The following is a 13,006-nucleotide window of genomic DNA, read 5'->3' as shown; positions in this document are numbered from 1 at the left end:
CGTAGCTTTTCTTCCAAGGAGCAAGCGTCTTTTAATTTCATGGCTGCAGTCACCATCTGCAGTGATTTTGGAGCCCAAGAAAATAAAGTCTGTCACTGTTTCCATTGTTTCCCCATCTATTTGCCATGAAGTGATGGGAGTGGATGCCATGATCTTCGTTTTCTGAATGTTGAGCTTTAAGCCAACTTTTTCACTCTCCTCTTTCCCTTTCATCAAGAGGCTCTTTAGTTCTTCTTCACTTTCTTCTTCTTCCTCCTGCCATGGAGAACTAGAAAAGGGGGCAAGGACTTCCCTGATGGTCCAGTGGCTAAGACTCTGCACTCCCAATGGAGGGGACCCGGGTTCAATCCCTGGTCAGGGAACTTGATCCCACATGCTGCAACTACGACCCTGTGCAGCCAAATAAATAAATATTTTTAAAAAAGAAAAGAGAAAGAAAAGGATACAAGGTTTTTGAAGCAATGGCCTGAAGATGCTGGACCACGGAGAGCACAGAGTTTCTAGAGGAAGGAGAAACCATCAGTGTGAGACCTACCATCTCCATGGTTTAGACCTGCAAGGACTTAATCAGAGGATGCATATCGTATAACTTCTAGAGTTGAAAAGTGCAATACCTGGAAAGAGAAAACTCACTTGAAGGGATTAACAGCAGATTTAACACTGCAGAGGGGAAAAGTTAGGGAAATCAAAGACACAGCAATAGAAACTTCAAACTGAAGCACAGAGAGGAAAAAAGTGCTGAACAAAAATGAACAGTGCTTTAGTGCCATGTAGGAAAATATAAAATGATTTAACATGTCATTTGAGGGGAAAAAGGGCAGAAAAAAATTTTTAAATAATGGTCACAATTTTTCAGAATTTGTGAAAACTATAAACCTATAATCCAAGAAATTCAATAAATTCCAAGCAGAAAAAAACATGAAAAAAAAATGCTAAGGAACATCACACTCAAATTACTGAAAACCAAGGATGAAGGGTGTGTGTGTGTGATAAAGAACCCACCTGCCAGTGCAGGAGACACAGGAGACGTGGGTTCAATCCCTGGGTCATGAAGATCCCCTGGAGGAGGGCACAGCAACTCACTCCAGTATTCTTGCCTGGGAAATCCCATGGACAGAGGAGCCTGGCGGGCTATAGTCCATGGGGTTGCAAAGAGTCAGACATGACTGAGCACAGCATAGCTAGCTAGCTAAGGATGAAGAGAAAATTTTAAATGCAGCCCAGAGGGGTGAAGACATTACGTACATAAGAATAAAATTAGAAATGTCCCATCCTTCTCAGAGCCAGTAAAAGTCAGAAAACAATGGAAAGACATCTTTAAATTGATGAAAGAAAAGTGGGAACGCAGAAGTTTATAACAAGTGAAAATATTCTTCAAAAATAAAGGCAAGAAAGTCATTTTCAGACAAACAATCTTGAAAGACATTTCCCCAGTTTATATTGTAAGAAATGTTAAAAGAAATTCCTTAGGATGAAGTAAAATCATACTAGTAACTTGAATCTTAAAAGGAGAGAAACACACCAGAAATGAAAAATATATGGGTAAATGCAGAAGACAGTTTAAGTAGTACACTTGCCTGGAAAATCCCATGGACGGAGGAGCCTAGTAGGCTACAGTGCGTGGGGTCGCAAAGAGTCGGACGCAACTGAGCGACTTCCCTTTCACTTTTCACTTTCATGCCTTGGAGAAGGAAATGGCAACCCACTCCAGTGTTCTTGCCTGGAGAATCCCAGGGATGGGGGAGCCTGGTGGGCTGCCATCTCTGGGGTCACACAGAGTCGGACATGACTGACGCGACTTAGCAGCAACAGCAGCAGAGGCATTATATAGGCTAGAAAATAACAAATGAAACCCAAAGTAGAAGAAAGGGAAAAACAAGGGCAGATCATATATTAATGCATTAGGAATCAACCAAACAATAGAGAAAATCAGTTCAAGCAGAAGCTGTTCCCTGTGATTGTTAGGGATTAAGAAAAAAAAGACACAAATCACACATATCAGGAATAAGAGTGGGTCATCATGCACATTGTGCATATATTGAAAGAATAATGAGATATTACAAACAACTTTATGACAATGAATTTAACACCTTAGGTTAAATGGACAAATTATTTGAAAGACACAAGCCAGTATGATTCAAGAGGCAATAGGAAATATGTATAGGCTTATACTTATTAAATATTTTAATCTGAGGTTAAGTCTCTCCATAAAGAAAATTCCAGACTCAGATAGTTTTGGATGGCTGAATTCTGCCCAAATTCTTTCTATCAATCTTAGAGAAAACAGAGGAGAAGTGAACACTTCTTAATTTTATGATGTATTGCCCAGACACCAAATCTGAAAAATGACATTACAAGAAAGGAAAGCCATTTGCAAATATATTTTGTGAACATAGAGGAAGAAATCCTTAGCACATGTTGGCCAATCAAATCCGTTAAGATATGAAGAGGATAGGGCATCAAGTTCAAGTGGGTTTCATGCTGGGGCTATAAGGATGGCTTAACATATAAAAATTTATCATCATATTAACAGAATACACATGACCACCAGATAATTCAAAAGGAAGTCAACCCTGAATATTCATCGGAAGGACTGATGCTGAAGCTGAAGCTCCAATACTTCAGCCACCTGATGCGAACAGCTGACTCATTGGAAAAGACCCTGATGCTGGGAAAGATTGAGGATAGGAGAAGGGGTGAGAGATGGTTGGATGGCATTATCGACTCAATGGACATGAGCTTGAGCAAACTCCGGGAGATTGTGAAGGACAGGGAAGCCTGGCTGCAGTCCATGGGGTAGCAAAGAGTTGGACATAACCGAATGACTGAACAACAATAACACACCAGGTAATCTCAGCACATGCAAGGAAAAGGATTTGACAAAATCTAACACCCACTAATAAGAAATACTCTAAACAAACTAAGGATTTAGGGGAACTTCCTCAATCTGCTCATCTACGAAAATCCTAGAGTTAGCAACATACTTCATGGAGAAAGACTGAACATTTTCTCTCAAAGACTGGGAACACGGCAAGGATGTCTGTCTCTCCATTTGAACTCAACATCATCAAAAAAGGAAGGAAGGAAGGGAGAAAAGAATGGAGGGAAGAGAAAAAGGAAGGAAGGAATACAAGTTAAGAAAAAGTAGTAAAACTGCCTTTAAATGATCCCATTTACAGTGATGTCAAAAACATGACGTGCCTAGCAATAAATGCAACAAAATATTGTAAGATGTGGTCATTGAAAACTACAAAACATTGCTGTGAGAAATGAAAGAATACCTGAACAAATAGATACACTGTGTTTATATATTGGAAGACTCTCTCTATATATACATTTTTTTTAATTAAAAATTTTTTTTCAGCCATGCTCTGTGGCATGTGGTATCTAGTTCCCTGATCAGGGATGGAACCAGCCCCCCTGCATTGAAAGTGTGGATTCTTAACCACTGGAACACCAAGGGGAAACCCTCAATATATACTTTTAAAGGATTAATTGTGGTAAAATGCACTTAGTATAAAATTTACCATCTTAACCATTTTCAGTGTATAGTAGCGCTGAGGATATTTACAGTGTTGTGCAGCCAGTCCCCAGGACATTCTTCATCTTGCAAAACTGAAACCCTGTCCCCATTAGACAATGTGAGCAAACAACCCTCCAATCCACTTTTCTCATATCACTGACCAGAATGAGTACCATCCCTACCATTACATCATCAGTGGCAAAGGTGATTGGTACTATCATGATGTCATAGGAAAGTCAAGGGTAACTACCTGCGCCTGGGGAGCCCACTTTTCCCAAGCGTGTTTGGAGATTCACCTCCCTTCCCCTTTGTTAATTGCATATTTGTTTTTCCACATCTGAGTCTATTTCTGTTTTGTAAATAGGTTCATTTGTATCACTTTTTTTTTAGATTCCATATGTAAGTGATATTATACGGTATCTGTCTTTCTCTTTCTGACTTCATTTAGTGTGATCATCTTTAGGTCCATCCATGTTGCTGCAGATGGCATTATTTCATTCTTTTTCATGGCTGAGTAGTATTCCACTATACTTGTGTATCATATCTTCTTTATCCATTCGTCTGATGATGGACATTTAGGTTGCTTCCAAGTCTTGCTATTGTGAATAGTGCTGCTGTGAACATTGGGATGCAAGTATCTTTTCCAATTATGGTTTCTCCAGATATGTGCCCAGGAGTGGGATTGCAGGATCACACAGTAGCTCTATCTTTAGGTCTTCAAGGACCCTCCATACTGCTCTCCACAGTGGCTGAATCCTCTCAAGTCTTACTGTTCTGTTTTTAACAAATGTTAACTCTTAGAAATATTTGTGATTTAAAGAAAAACTATCACCCTTATGGCAGAAAGTGAAGAAGAACTAAAGAGCCTCTTGATGAAAGTGAAAAAGGAGAGTGAAAAAGTTGGCTTAAAGCTCAACATTCAGGAAACTAAGGTCATGGCATCCACTTCCATCACTTCATGGCAAATAGATGGGGAAACAGTGGAGACAGTGGCTGACTTTATTTTTTGGGGGCTCCCAAATCACTGCAAATGGTGACTGCCGCCATGAAATTAAAAGACGCTTACTCCTTAGAAGAAAAGCTATGACCAACCTAGACAGCGTATTAAAAAGCAGAGACACCACTTTGCCAACAAAGGTCCATCTAGTCAAGGCTATGGTTTTTCCAGTAGTCATGTATGGATGTGAGAGTTGGACTATAATGAAAGCTGAGCACCGAAGAATTGATGCTTTTGAACTGTGGTGTTGGAGAATACTCTTGAGAGTCCCTTGGACTGCAAGGAGATCCAACCAGTCCATCCTAAAGGAAATCAGTCCTGGGTATTCATTGGAAGGACTGATGTTGAAGCTGAAACTCTAGTACTTTGGCCACCTGATGCGAAGAGCTGACTCATTTGAAAAGACCCTGATGCTGGGAAAGATTGAGAACAGGAGGAGAAGGGGACGACAGAGGATGAGATGGTTGGATGGCATCACTGACTCGATGGACATGGGCTTGGGTAAACTCCAGGAGTTGGTGATGGACAGGGAGTTCTGGTGTGCTGCAGTCCATGGAGTCGCAAAGAGTTGGACATGACTGAGCGACTGAACTGAACTGATGAAGATATTGAAAAAAGTTCCATGTGCCTCTCACCTAGCTTTCACTATCATGAAAATCTTAACCTTTGTACAGTACATTTGTCATAGTTAATAAATGAATGTTGATTTACTGTTACTAAAGTCCATACTTTATACATAAACTATTCCTTAGTTTTTCCTAGTGTCCTTTTTTTCCTGTTCCAGGACCCCGAAGAGGACACATCACATTTAGTCCTTGTGGCGCCTTAGTAGATTTTGATCTCTGACAGTTTCTCAGATATTCCTTATTTTTGCTGACCTGGACACCCTGAAGACCACTGATCAGGCATTTTGTGGTCGGTCTCACTGTTGGGATCATCGGATGTTTCTCTCAAGACTAGACCAGGGCTGTGGTTTTTGGGAGGAAGACCACAGACATAAAATGCCCTTTCTACCACATCATATAAAAATAAGGCATGTGCGGTCAGCATGATTTACCGCTGTTCATGGTGACCGAGGTCACCTGACTGGGGCTGTGTTTATCCTTCTCCCCTCCCCTCTCTGAACTGTACTCCTGAGAAGGACGCTTGCTCTTCTTTTTCCTGTCAGTTAAGTTGATCTGTTGGAGCTGAGTGAGGACAGGACTTCTGTTGGGATCATGCCAGCCCTTCTTCATCAGAAGTCTCCTGGGATGACCTTGCCTCTTGACTTTCTATGTGCTGTCCAAGTCCCAAAGGAGACTTTTCCTTTCTGCTGCGGGAGTAAGGGGGCCCTCACTTCTTAAAAAATGCTGTTCTCAGTGCTATGAGTTCATCATCTCTCCCCTCTGTTTGTCCTAACAATTCCCTTTGGGTGACACCCGGCAGGGTGACATGGAACATGGTGTGAACGGTTCCTCCTGCAGCTGTGTGGTGGGGTGAACCACAAGGTGGAGATTGTGCCCTTAAGCAGAGGTCCCCAACCTTTTCGGCACCAGGGACCAGTTTCGTGGAAGACAGTCCCTCCATGGAAGGTGGGGAGGGGCATGGTCTGGGGATGAGTCGAGTGCATTACATGTATTGTGCGCTTTATTTCTATTCTTACATCAGCTCCACCTCAGCTCATCCGGCCTTAGATCCCAGAGGTTGGGGGCCCCTGTGGACCTAAAGGAAACCCCAAGTGTCCTCGTGTTTTCTGGCACCAGGGCATGTGCCCTTCCTCACATCATTGTGGGCTCTGGGAGAGCAGAGAGAGCTGGTCTGTGCGGGACTCACAGAGGAAAGACGAGGGCAGACCTGGGGAGGGGTGGGCAGGGTGGAGGGGAGTCCCTGGGGCCAGGAGGGAGGAGGGTGAGGGCGGAGCGGAGTCCGAGTGAGTCACCTTGTGCCTGACTAAAAGCCAGGAGGATATGAAAGCCAGGGCGTGTCAGAAGTAGATGTTTTCAAAGAAATGAGCAGACAGGAGTATAAAATACTTCAGAAAAGCGAAGGCTGACAGACTGGATAATGATGAGAGCTAACATTTACTGAGTGCTTGTTCTGATGTGGCTTACCTTGGTGGTTCTCACACTCCTGTGTGCATCAGAACCACCGAGACGGGCTTCAGGGGTGGTGGGTCTGGGTGGGGCTGTTTGTATTTCCAAAAGTTCCCAGGCGATGCTGCCCCCAGACTGTGAACCAAACGTTGAGAACCACCGACTTCACTAATTTACTTCTGACAGATACCTAGGAGGGTCCCCTGTTACACACAAGGGAACAGGCTGAGAGATGGAGTCACGTGGTGACACTCCTACCCTACCCTCCAGTGGGGAGGCTGGATTCCAACCCAGGCATTGCACTCTGGTTCTGGATTTTAAACGCTACCCCACACAGTGTCCTATATAATTAGCTCCACCAGAGAGATCTTACCCACCTAAGATAGTATTCTGGCTGGCTTACTGTCATCTAATACAGTTTTAAAGATATTATCCCCAAAAGGCAGCAAATATTTGAGAGCTAGTGAAATAAGCTATGTATTTTGGCAAAACCTTGGTTAAACACAAAACCAAACCAAACCAGTCATTGTAAGAATTGTCTTTCAAAGCAATTGCGTTAGTTACTAAAGAAGGTAGAAGTTAACATAATGGGTGGGTAAACCTTATAAAACCTTTAAGTCTTTCTGGAATTTCAAGGTTTAACCCTGAATGTGGATTACTGTTTGCACTGAATCGAAAAGCTTTTTAAATCTATTTACGGTTTTCTCTTCTGGCTTCCTGCTAGGCTGAGCTGGTCAAAACATGTTATATAAACACGACGGAGAACATGTCCAAGTTAAATTTAGTTATTATGGAGCCTACAATTTGAGGCAGAGTGGGCAGATAGAACACACGTCAGATCTAATGATGGTCGTGGTTACTCACCTCGATGACATCCAATACCCTCTAAACCGCTGCAGTTGCTCTTAAGCCCTTAAAACCAGAGTAAAGACAACATTAATCCATAGTCAAGTCAGTTCAGAAAATGAAGAGAAGAAATGTATTCAGATCAGAATGTCTACAATTGCACGGGTCTTTGGAAAACCCTCCACAAGCCCAGGTTACCCACAGTCTTGTCAAAGGGAAGAGCAGCGGTGAGGGGATAGATGGACATGCAGCCCCGGAGTAAGGACACCCCTGTCACTTTGGAGTTCTCCCTCAGCTTCAGCAACAGCTGACCAGAGAATGAGAATGAGCATCAGCACATGCCTTACCCATTTTGGCTCAGATGGCAAATAATCCACCTGCAATGCAGGGTTCGATCCCAGGGTCAGGAAGATCACCTGGATATCTGGCATGGCAACCCACTGCAGTATTCTTGCCTGGAGAATCCCATGGACAGAGGAGCCTGGTAGGCTACAGTCCGTGGGATCTCAAAGAGTTGGACAGGACTGAGAGACTAAGCACACATGCCTATCCATTTTCTCCACGCAATAGGATTGGGAAAACTCCCCTAATCATGTGGTTCAGACACAGGTGAGCAGTGGTCAGAAAGCAATCAATCCCACACGACAACAGTCTTTTTTGGGGGGCTGTCCCCCACCCTGTAGGATGCCCAGCCTCCAGCCACATCCTTGGCCTCTACCGGCTACATCAGCATAGCAGCTGCTCCCAAGTCCACTCAAGATAATGTAAAACACCTCCAACATACCTTGGGACTTCCCTGGTGGTCCAGTGGTTGGGAATCTGCCTGGCAATGCAGGGGATGTGGGTTCAATCCCTGGTCTGGGAACTAAGATCCCACATGCCACAGGGCTACTAACCCCACGTGACACAACAGAGGGCCAGGGTGTGGCAACTAAGACCCAAGGCAGCCAAGATAATGAAAAACATCTCTAGTCATTGCAAACATCCCTTGAGAGGTTCTCCATTCAAGAACCACTGAGGCTGCCCATTCATCCTCTTCGATCTTAAATCATTGCTACTAAGGGCAAGACTGGCTTTACAGAGCTTGGGTATAATGATGAAGGAATCCCTTTGATTTCTTTTGTCTCTAGATGAAACAACTTGAAATCAAAAGAGGTGCCTTAACCTATCGGCCAGCCCTCATCTTCAGAGCTGGAAGGATTGTTCAAGGTCCCAAACTCTAGACTCGCATTTCGGATTAGGCTCATGAAAGAGTATGTTTGGTCTGTTCCTGTAAGAGGATGGATAGAAAACAATGGTTTGAACGTGTATGAAAAGGGAAATAATGAATGAAGAAGAAAGATCACTGCTTCTGGTACCCCAAGAAAAGCAACACTGTGACTACACATAGAGGAGCCCCACCAGGAGCTTCAGGAGTGTTTGGCTGGTTTCTACTCGCTTGGGAACTCTGTTGCTAGTTGATTCCTATAAGTAAACATGGCCGTTTGCCTTTCAAGAAGCAGTTTAGTAAATAATCAGATCGGCAACACTGTGAAGTCACTGAACAGAGCCAAAGACAATACAGAAAAAAAAAAAAAAAGACCACGATGAGAGACTTCAGGGATGTACAGAGCTCACTAGAGAGGCTTACTGTTTGGGAGAGGAATGCAAGTCAGGAAAACGGGAGAATATTCTAGATCTGTGGACATACTGCTTAGTCACAGGAGAGATATACAGTGTGCTCCGTGATGTATCTATTATCCAATGCTTTAAATGAATCCAATGTCAATCAGTGTTTAGCCAGAGATAAATCGCGTGTTTCAACAAGCAGTCAGGAAACATGAGCCGCAGGCTTGCTTGCTCCCGGTAGGAGTGATGCTGGGGGCTGGGGTTCTGTGGTTTGCAGAGAACTCGCTGTTGTAACCAGAGAGAACTGCCGTGGTTTCTCTAACTCTGTCCCCAGACTGGCGTTTTCAGTTCTATATATGGAAGACAAGTTCTTTTAGGTGCATTGAGTGCTTGTCACATTTTAAAGAATTCTATTATATCCAGCCCCTTCGTGAATCACAGCCTTGTGGTGAAGGGTCTTGTGTAACTCAATGAGGCTTTGAGCCATGTTATACAGGGATATAGGGCCACCAAGACACGTATGGATATGAGAATTGGACCATAAAGAAGGTGGAGAGATGAAGAATTGAAGCTTTCAAACTGTGGTGCTGGAGAAGACTCTTGAGAGTCCCTTGGATAGCAAGGAGATCAAACCAGTCAATCCTAAAGGAAGTCAACCTTGAATATTCATTGGAAGGACTGATGCTGAAGCTGAAGCTCCAATACTTTGGCACCTGCTGTGAAGAGCCAACTCATTGGAAAAGACCCTGATACTGGGAAAGATTGAAGGCAGGAGGAGAAGGGAGTGGCAGAGGATGAGATGGTTAGATAGCACCACTGACTCAATGGACATGAGTTTGAGCAAACTCTGGAAGACAGTAGAGGACAGAGGAACTTGGCATGCTGCAGTCCAGGGGACTACAAAGAGTCAGACATGAATTAGTGACTGAACAATTAAATCCGGGTTTCCAGCACAATTGATTTTCCTTTACAGCAACTGTGTAAATGGGCATGAAACTTCACCTGCCCCAGGGCTGCATATCAGGAATCGTTTTACAAAATTTTAAACAAGGATAATGGTGTGAAGTGGGAAAGAATGGCCTTTTGTAGGTCAGAAGGATGGCAGCTCTGACATGTGCTAAGTTTAGACATCTCTGAATCTCAATGTCTGCATCTGAGATGAGTGTCACAGTAAGAATATTTGTGCTTGTTATCTCTGTTCTAGGCTTGAACGAGTTAAACTGGAGGGAAGTACTTAGTGACTATTAAGAGCTATACTAACTCTATTTCATACCAGTTACATCATGATAATATTGTAGAAGCCACATTTTTGTTTTAAAAGCATCTGGACAGCAAGCAATGTTCGGTCACATCATAATTTCAATTATGAGAAACCATGATTATGAGAGACCTGAATGGGGTTTTCTCTACTTCTGTGTGTTTGTGCTTAGTAACTCTGTCATGTCCAACTCTTTGTGACCCCATGGACGGTAGACCACCAGGCTCCTCTGTCCATGGGATTCTCCAGGCAAGAACACTGGAGTGGGTTGCCATTTCCTTCTCCAGGGGATCTTCCCGACCTGGGATTGAACACACATCTCTCGTGTCTCCTGCGCTGGCAGGCAGATTCTTTCCCACTGAGCCACCTGGGAAGCCCTTTCTCTCCTTTTCAGTTCACTTCAGTTCAGTTCAGTCGCTCAGTTGTGTCTGACTCTTTGTAACCCCATGAATCACAGCACTCCAGGCCTCCCTGTCACTCAAACTCACGTCCATAGAGTCGGTGATGCCATCCAGCCACCTCATCCTCTGTCGTCCCCTTCTCCTCCCATCCCCAATCCTTCCCAGCATCAGAGTCTTTTCCAGTGAGTCAACTCATCACATAAGGTGGCCAAAGTATTGGAGTTTCAGCTTTAGCATCAGTCCTTCCAATGAACACCCAGGATTGATCTCCTTTAGAATGGACTGGTTGGATCTCCTTGCAGTCCAAGGGCTAGTGTTGTCTTAATTAGTTGGGGCTGCTATCACAGAATACCATAGATTAGATGCTTATAAACAGCAAACACTTATTTCTTGCAGTTCTGGAGGTAGGCAAGTCCAAGATCAAGATGCCAGCAGGCAGACTTGTGGGCAGGAGGGCTCAAGTTCAGGTTCACGGACGGCTGTCTCTCAGCAGAAACACCACGTGGTGGAAGGGGCAAGCGAGCTCCCTTTTGAAAAGTGTCTTTTTGCAAAGGGCACTGATTCTGTTCACAGGACCCCACCTTCATGACCTCATCGCCCCCAAAGCCCACCTCCTAATAACTCCATGTTGGAGGATTAGGATTTCAACACGGGAGTTGGAGGACACAGTCAAGCTATAACAGGCATGTTTAAGGTGAAAATGAAACAATGAGAGACATGTAAAATCCCAAGGTCGTGGTCCAGGAGAGAACATCACCAGCTTCTCCGTGACCTTCTCACCCTCACCCCTCCCTTGATGGAAGCTGGTTGCTGGGAGGGTGGCCCTTGCTCTGAAAGGATGAACTGGTGCAAGTGAAGGTGAGATGTGAGGTCTGAGGGCAGACGAAGCGGGTTTTCTCTTAAGCTGATGAGAACCCCTGTTCATGATGGAATGGTGGGCTGTGCCTGTGGCCCTCATCCAGCTCATTTCCAGGGACAAAGTAACACAAAAGGAGACAGATATCTCTGGGCCACCCATGCCAGCCCTCTGTCAGCAGCAGCACTACCTGAAGGAAAGACACTCTGCACATGCACTTTGCACACACAGGCCTTGATATTGAATGAACTTGCATCTTTGTTTTGTCCAGTGCACTTACCCTTGACTTAGTGTATATTTAGATTGACTCCGCTGTGTTCTCAGATATTCCATGCATGTGTGTGGCATTTTAATCCCATTATTCTCTCTTGGCAGAACGGTCCTAGTGATTGCCCGTGACAGGTGGTTTTTAACATCCCAAGGATGGCAAGAATGGGCATAGCCATCAAATAACCATAGAGTGTCTTTGAACAAAATGCTTACAAAATAAACAAATCCAAACATCAAAGCAGTGGGAAGATGAAACAGTAAATGAAATGAGGGTGCATTAGGAGAGAACTTCAGAGCGTTAGGTTGTACTTAGCTTTCATGAAAATGAGAATTATTACCAACGTCCTGAGTGAGACGCTTTGCACTGTTTTGGCAACATTACTTAGTTTCAATCCACAACTACTAAATCACCCTCGGCTTCTTTTTAGTGAAGCAAAACTGCTCTGTACCATCCTGAACAATTTTGAAGTAATTTTCCAGAAATGCTCAGCGAAATAAGATATGTTTACTGGAGCTTTCCAATAAGATACGTCATAACCTTTAAATAGCACCGACTTTGAAATGAAACAGTGATGAATGTCTCCAATGAGATGGAGAATGTGGTTGTAAACAGCTCACTGAATGTGTGTGTATAACATCTATCTCTTCTGTGATTTCCAGTTAATGGACTAAAGAGAAAAAAAGTCTCAGTTTTTAAATTTTTTCACTAGATGGAAGCTCTCTATTAAATGCCCACACACTTACTCGCTCACACATATTTTAATTAAGTACTTGATTAAAGTACTTGCGCTAGGATAAGTGCAGGAAACCTCCTGGGCCAGGCTTTAGCGTCGTTACCATTATTTCCATTTTGCAGAGAGAGAACCAAGTCCTATTGAGAAAGGCCCTGATGCTGGGAAAGATTGAAGGCAGGAGAAGAGGGCGACAGAGGGTGAGATGGGGGGATGGCATCATCGACTCTACGGACATGAGTTTGAGCAAGCTCCGGAAGATGGTGAAGGGCAGGGAAGCCTGGCGTACTGCCGTCCATGGGGTCTCAAAGAGTCGGACACGACTGAGCAACTGAACAACAGCAAGAGACAAATGGCCTAGTCGCTCAGTTTGTCCTGAGTGGAGAAGTGACCGAGCAGAGAACCTCTGAGAGGCAAGACTCACCTCCCCGAGCAGGTCCAGCT

The 13,006-nt window shown here is 44.0% G+C and overlaps 1 non-coding gene across 1 annotated transcript; it reads left to right on the top strand.

Moving 5' to 3' along the window:
• Nucleotides 1–289: 289 nt before the first annotated feature.
• Nucleotides 290–362, top strand: TRNAG-CCC (transfer RNA glycine (anticodon CCC)). Its single transcript has one exon. It is a non-coding gene; the product is annotated as a tRNA-Gly (tRNA).
• The last annotated feature ends 12,644 nt before the right edge of the window (nucleotides 363–13,006 follow it).

Source organism: Moschus berezovskii, chromosome 13, assembly GCF_049115385.1.
Source record: "Moschus berezovskii isolate FMDL1 chromosome 13, NW_MosBer_1.0, whole genome shotgun sequence".
NCBI lineage: Eukaryota > Metazoa > Chordata > Mammalia > Artiodactyla > Moschidae > Moschus > Moschus berezovskii.
The sequence above is the reverse complement of the archived record's forward strand: the minus strand, read 5'-3'. Positions and strand labels throughout refer to the sequence as shown.